Raw genomic sequence first — 6,666 nt, 5'->3', positions numbered from 1 at the left:
AGGCTGTACACTGGTACATATGAGGGCTGGAGGTGTCGCGCTCCAGGTCTCGCCAGCAAGAAAAGACGCGCCACAACAGGATTCTTCCACAGGTGTTTTATTTTTCATTATGTGGTAAAAGACCTTGAAACCCCAGACTACTGCTGCTTATATATGCTCTATGGGGACATGCTGTGCCTTGATTGGTGCATTTGCCAAAACCTCATGCATAGATTGGTGAGTTCGCCAGAACCTTCGTTTGCATACTCCAGGGTGGAGTTATGACTACGTCATCTCAGCATCGCGCATGCGCTAAGTGGTTGGTTACCACTTAGTTGGACCACCGCCCTGACTGCCCGGCGCCATCTAGTAATGGCAGCGAGAGTTGCGGCTACCCACATCACGAGAGCTGTGGCTTCCCACATCTCGCGAGAGCTACGGCTTCCCACATCTCCTCCTTTCTTTTTTATTTTAAGCCTAATCCATCGATCAATTCCAGAGCCTCCAGCAGCTCCAAATGATCAAGATGGATATAAAGTCCATCGATCCATCCAGGAGCTTCCAGCAGCCCCAGGAGATCAAGATGGATCTAAAAACCCAAATCTGGTCACCCTGATGTGTGCAATGAGCAAAGCTCCACATGGTGCAAGGGCTGACCAAGATCCAATTTCTGTCTCCCTCACAGTGCAATGGGACAATTCCCTTGGGGTGCAAGAGCTGACAACTTATGGGGGTTAATTTTCTCTTAACAAAGAAAGCCAAAGATCATGGGAACCACCGCGCTCAATCGCTAAGAGCGCCTGCGTGATGATGACTTTGTCACGTTTCTGCTGGGCTTTAAGCTTGCAGAGCAACCATAGCAACAACACTCCTCCACAGCACATTATTGCAGCAAATGTAAACACCCCCACCCACTCTTTAAAGTAGGAAAAGGCAGTAGAAAACCAAGAAGTAAAATCTCCAACAGTTATGGGTTTCATTCTTGTGCCATTAAGAGTCGTAATCTGCATCCGGAGTTGTTCTTGAAGTTCTTCCAGCTCAGCTGTCCATTGTCCTGTAAGATACTGGGATATATTCTTGCTGCTAAAAGAAGACTCATTCAAGAATTTTAAAGGTGTTATGCACAAATTAGGTGTTGAAGAAACACAACTTAATTGCACCATGCTCGTAAGAGTATCCACTTGTTGTTGTAATAAATCAACTCTCTGGTTCACTAACAGTAAACCAGACATTAATCGAGCATCCAATTTATGGACTGTCGATAAAGCTTCTGATGTAGATTGCGTAATATTGTTAATGACATTTGCTGTCATTACTTGATTGGACATAGCCAATCCTGCTGTAACCGCTGCTGCAGCTGAGATAGTAATAGCTGTAATAATTGCTGCAGTAATGCCAAAATCTCTTTTATATCTATAAAGGGTAGCAATAGGAAAAGTATTGGGATCTGCTTCAACCGGTACAGGTATCATAGTGGGAATCTTTACTATCAAGGCAAATGGCTCAGAGCCATTCCAACATTCAGCAAGCCAACACTGATTGCTAAAACTCTTACATGAAGCTTCCCAAAATGTTTCATTTGCATGACTAATGTTGAATGTTAACAGAAAGAAAAATGGGGGCTGGACACAAACAGGTGATGGCTGAAATTGCACTCTTGATATATTAACCATAGTATTTACTTTCAGCCTCTTTGTAGTGGTATTGTATACACCGGTGACATTGTATAAAGTATCATTAATTCCAAACATTTTTGCAAAAGGAGTCACTATTGTAGATGCTCCACGTTTATTATATAATATCCATTCATACCACGGCCAAATATTATCAGGACCAGTGATATTAATGCTGCTATTCCATTTTGCTTTACCTAAAGCTGGAGTCATATCAAAACCTGGTATAATAGGTTTGTTCCGATAGTTTGGAGACTGACATTGAGTTTAAGTAGGCGGAAAACTTTTTTCAGGTAAACAACTAGGTAATATGACACATCTGGTCACATTAGGTGGCACTACTGATTCATAGATGGGCCCAGAGGGCCTAGATCCCTCACGAATCATCATGAGTGTTGTTATATTTACACCTTTTCCTTTCTCAGAGGTGCCACTTCCACCTGTAGCACCTTGTGCAACTTTCATAAGGGTGGATATAATATTATTAAATGTAGAGTCTCCAGAAGGATCCACCCAATTGACTAAAGACCCATTTCTTACATGTATACAAGGTGCACTAGTATTAATGGTGGTAAAACACAAAATATATGTCAATGTAAAATTGCTTGCATTATATACTTTAGGAGGCTCCCCTCTAGGTGTAATACATGGCATTCCCAAATCACATTGCGTTGATAAGAATAAGGGTAATATTGACGCATTCGAGTGTATGGGAATAGGTACAGGCCAAGTTTTAGCTATGGCCCATAAAAAAACTCCTTTAACTATTGGGGTCCATATTACCATCAGTATCAGCAACATTATTAGGTTGATCATCGTCTTCTTCATTCTTCCTGCTCCCACGATCTTCATCCTCCTTAATTAGTCTCACCAGTCTCTCTGGCACCCAGATGGGGTTTTCTTCTTTCTGTGGAAAAACACAAATTGCTCCCCTGGACCTGATTAATATGGGGTCCGGGCCATACCATTTATTATCCAATACATTTTTCCATCGGGCCATTTCCTTTGGTGGCTTTGGCCATTGTCCATGTCTGTCTGCAGCTGATTGGCCTTTCTCATCCAGATTTTTAAAATTTAGAGTAAAAAGAGTTAAAGATAAGGCCATTCTAGGGGTGGTGACCGTCACGGCCTCTATTCCCCCTTTTTGTTTTAATAAATATTGTTTTAAAGTACGATGACACCGTTCCACAATTCCTTGCCCTTGGGGATTGTACGGCAAGCCCGTGAGGTGTTTTACTTGCATTTGCAAGCAAAACTGTCGAAACTTGGTGGAAGTATATGCAGGCCCATTATCCGTTTTTAATATGGTGGGCTTGCCCCATGCACTCCAAGCCTCTAAGCAATGTTGAATTACTTGGCTGGATTTTTTCCCCCGTTAGGGGTGTTGCATGTACAATGCCAGAACTGGTGTCCACTGACACATGCACATACTGCAACTTGGAAAAATTACTGGATGTGCAGTCACAAACTGCAACAAAGAATGTTTAGGATAATGGTTGTCTATTAGTCCATTAAAACTGCATTTAAAAATTGCCCACTCATCTGTAGTGGCGCACAGTGTAAAAACTTGCTCACTAGTATATGGGACAATGACACTGCTCAAAAACTAGCTACTCAATGAGAGGCATGGCTGTGTCTTGATCTCCAAAAATTTTTCCTGCTGCCTCCAACATTCGTGCCACAAAATCTGAAAAAGTTTCAGTAGGTCCCTGTATAATTTTTGTTAAGTTGCCTCTAACCTCTCCTTTATTAGGTAAACGTCCCCATGCCTTGCTTGCAGCAGAATTTATTTGCTGATATACTTGCAATGGATATGCTGTCTGATTATTAACCCATCTTCCTTGGCCTGTAAGCATTTCAAAACCCCATGCTGGCTGCCCTGCTGCAGCATTTTCTCTAGCCTGAGCTGTTAATAAATCCTGCCATAAAGATTTCCATTCCAGGTACTGTCCTGTAGTCAATACTGCTTTTGTTACAAATGTCCAATCGGCGGGAGTCATAGCTTGACTCGTAAGCCTTTCAATTAAAGATTGAGTATAATTTGCACTTACTCCATAAGCTCTCACAGCTTCAGCTAAGTCCTTTACTTGCTTGTGTTCTACGGGTGTATGATAACGAGCGTTATTCTGATCCTCAAATACTGGATACATTTGTTGAATTTCTCTACGGATATTGGGTGGGCAAAAGGAATAGCCACACCCTTTTTGCTTTTCTTCCTTATAAGGAGGTGGGCTGATGGGCTCACAGCTGACTTCCACATAGCACTATACCGCCCTCTTTCGGCCGCTTTTAGTGCATCATGCCGACCTTCCTCATAGCGAGCAGCTATCTCCTCTAACTGCTCCTCCTCCTCCTCTGATATTTCCAAGAGTTCTAGTTCTCGCCACGGATTTAAAGACTCCGAATGGCGGGCACGGTCTAGTTCTCGCCACGGATATAAAGGCTCCGAATGGCGGGTACGGTTCTTCTTCTGTTGATCAACTTCCTCCCCTAATTCTACCTGCGCAGTTTCTTCTGTTTGGGCATGCCTTTCCCGAGTCTCCTTGGACTCGCCCCGAGCCTCTTTGGATGCGCCCCGAGCCTCTTTGGACTCGCCCCGAGCCTCTTTGGACTCGCCCCGAGCCTCTTTGGACTCGTCCCGTTCTGTTTCTGACATGCTTTCCTGAACGTCCTCCAAAGCCTGCTGTCCCTGCTGTAATGACTGTCTACAATCTTTATCCTCAATACATGCTTTTATTAACTTCCAGATGGGTCTAGTTCCCGGTTTCAATTTCCCTTCTTTTGCAGCTTGGTCTACAACCCAGCCCAGTTTGTTCCAACTTGCCAAAGTTAGAGAACCTGTAGATAAAAACCACGGTGCTATCTCATCCACATTTGTTACAAACTTACGCAGCGTTGGCTCTGAAATTTTTAATCCTCTCTTCCTTAATAAAGCATCAAGCGCTGTAACCATGGTGTTTATTGCTACGTTCCCCATATTCCCTACTTATGTAGAGAAGAATTTAACACACAGGTTCACACGGTTTTATGTGCAAGATAAGAAGCAGCAGGCTGTCCGCCGTTGAAACCGAACGTGAAAGTATTAGAATGCATACAACAGTTTGCAGCTCTAGCAATTGTTCAAGCTCATGTCTCTCAGAACTTACCTCTATAATTCCGTGTGGTTCTGAATCCTCCCTGGTGGGGGTCTCCGCTCGTGCCTTAGATGATCGTAAATTCCCGGGTTCTCGGCACCATTTGTCGCGCGCCAGGTCTCGCCAGCAAGAAAAGACGCGCCACAACAGGATTCTTCCACAGGTGTTTTATTTTTCATTATGCGGCAAAAGACCTTGAAACCCCAGACTACTGCTGCTTATATATGCTCTATGGGGACATGCTGTGCCTTGATTGGTGCATTTGCCAAAACCTCATGTATAGATTGGTGAGTTCGCCAGAACCTTCGTTTGCATACTCCAGGGTGGAGTTATGACTACGTCATCTCAGCATCGCGCATGCACTAAGTGGTTGGTTACCACTTAGTTGGACCACCGCCCTGACTGCCCGGCGCCATCTAGTAATGGCAGCGAGAGTTGCGGCTACCCACATCACGAGAGCTGTGGCTTCCCACATCTCGCGAGAGCTACGGCTTCCCACATGGAGGTACAGGGAATCCAGGGTGGATGATACCTTCAGGACCAAGGGTGTGAGGGACAATGCTGGGAGAGTGGAGGGTGAGTGGGTTGGAAAGGGGGAACTGATTACAAGGATCCACATGTGACCTCTTCCCTGGGAGAGGGACAGCAGAGAAGGGGGGAAGGGAGACTCCGGATAGGGCAAGATATGACAAAATAACGAGGTATAAATTACCAAGGGCATATGAGGGAGGGGGGTAAAGGGAGGGAGGGAAAAAAAGAGGACCTGATGCAAGGGGCTTAAGTGGAGAGCAAATGCCTTGAGAATGATTGGGGCTGGGAATGTATGGATGTGCTTTATACAACTGATGTATGTATATGTATGGATGGTGATAAGAGTTTTATAAGTCCCTAATAAAATGTAAAAAAAGAAAAGAGGAGAAAAAAATGATTAGGGCGAAGACTGTACAGATGTGCTTTATACAATTGATGAATGTATATGTATGAACTATGATAAGAATTGTATGAGCCCCTAATAAATTGTTAAAATTTAAAAAAAAGCACCCAACAGGGTTTCCAGACTAAGGACACATTGAGGATGACGAAATACACCACTGAAAACCTTATGCAAATCATTGATACACTGTCAGGTAGTGGAGGACTAGTAAAGCAAAGCAGAAACTCGTCAGAGAGAGGGCCAGATGATGAAAACTTTTGATCAGATTAAAGGGGAGGATAAGTGACAAAGAGCCAGGCTGTTTGCAGGATGCATGGCCACGGGGACTACAACGATGGGTTCAAACATCAGAAAGATATGAGGGTGGCCCAGGACTGGCAAGCCTTTCCTTGTCCTGTACATTGGGGTTGCTTTGAAGCAGACCAACAGGATAGCACCTACCAACAACCAACCGAGGAAGCCACTATGATCCCAGAAACAGACATCACTAGGAAGTGTCAGGAGACTTTTATAAAGGTAACCAATGGCTTGGCCCTTCATCACAGAAAGCTGGGGAAGCACCATTGTCCTGGTTTACCAGAAGTTTCCCAGATGAATTACTGTCCAGCTGCCCATAGGAAGGAGAAATACCTATAGACATGATGGAAGGGAGATTCACTCCGCTATGGGAATGTGTTAATCGGTACACTTTAGATGTTGAAATCCACAGACACCCGTGTATAAAAGAGAGTTGTAATTAAATATTAAATGCACATCAAGAAAACCCTACAAGATCATTTTAATCTCATAAGCCCACCATTATCCCATAGGCCCACCAGAAAACACAGTCTTCAACCATCTACAAAAGAGATGGAATGAGGCTGACTGCTAGTAAAAGCCAAGTCAGAGAAAGCAAAATAATCTCATATTTGGTGGGCATCTGCATATAGCTGTGGAACACCCAAAG

The 6,666-nt window shown here is 44.0% G+C and overlaps 1 long non-coding RNA gene across 1 annotated transcript; it reads right to left on the bottom strand.

Moving 5' to 3' along the window:
• Nucleotides 1-937: 937 nt before the first annotated feature.
• LOC142436789 (uncharacterized) lies at nt 938-4,964 on the bottom strand. The gene is made up of 3 exons (XR_012782112.1): nt 4,799-4,964; nt 2,436-2,559; nt 938-1,033 (listed from the first exon to the last, which is right to left on the bottom strand). It is a non-coding gene; the product is annotated as an uncharacterized LOC142436789 (long non-coding RNA).
• Between the last annotated feature and the right edge of the window lie 1,702 nt (nt 4,965-6,666).

The sequence above is a fragment of the Tenrec ecaudatus genome, unplaced genomic scaffold, assembly GCF_050624435.1.
Source record: "Tenrec ecaudatus isolate mTenEca1 unplaced genomic scaffold, mTenEca1.hap1 Scaffold_635, whole genome shotgun sequence".
Classification (NCBI taxonomy): Eukaryota; Metazoa; Chordata; class Mammalia; order Afrosoricida; family Tenrecidae; genus Tenrec; species Tenrec ecaudatus.
Note: the sequence above shows the minus strand (reverse complement) of the source record. Positions and strands in the feature narration are given on the sequence as shown.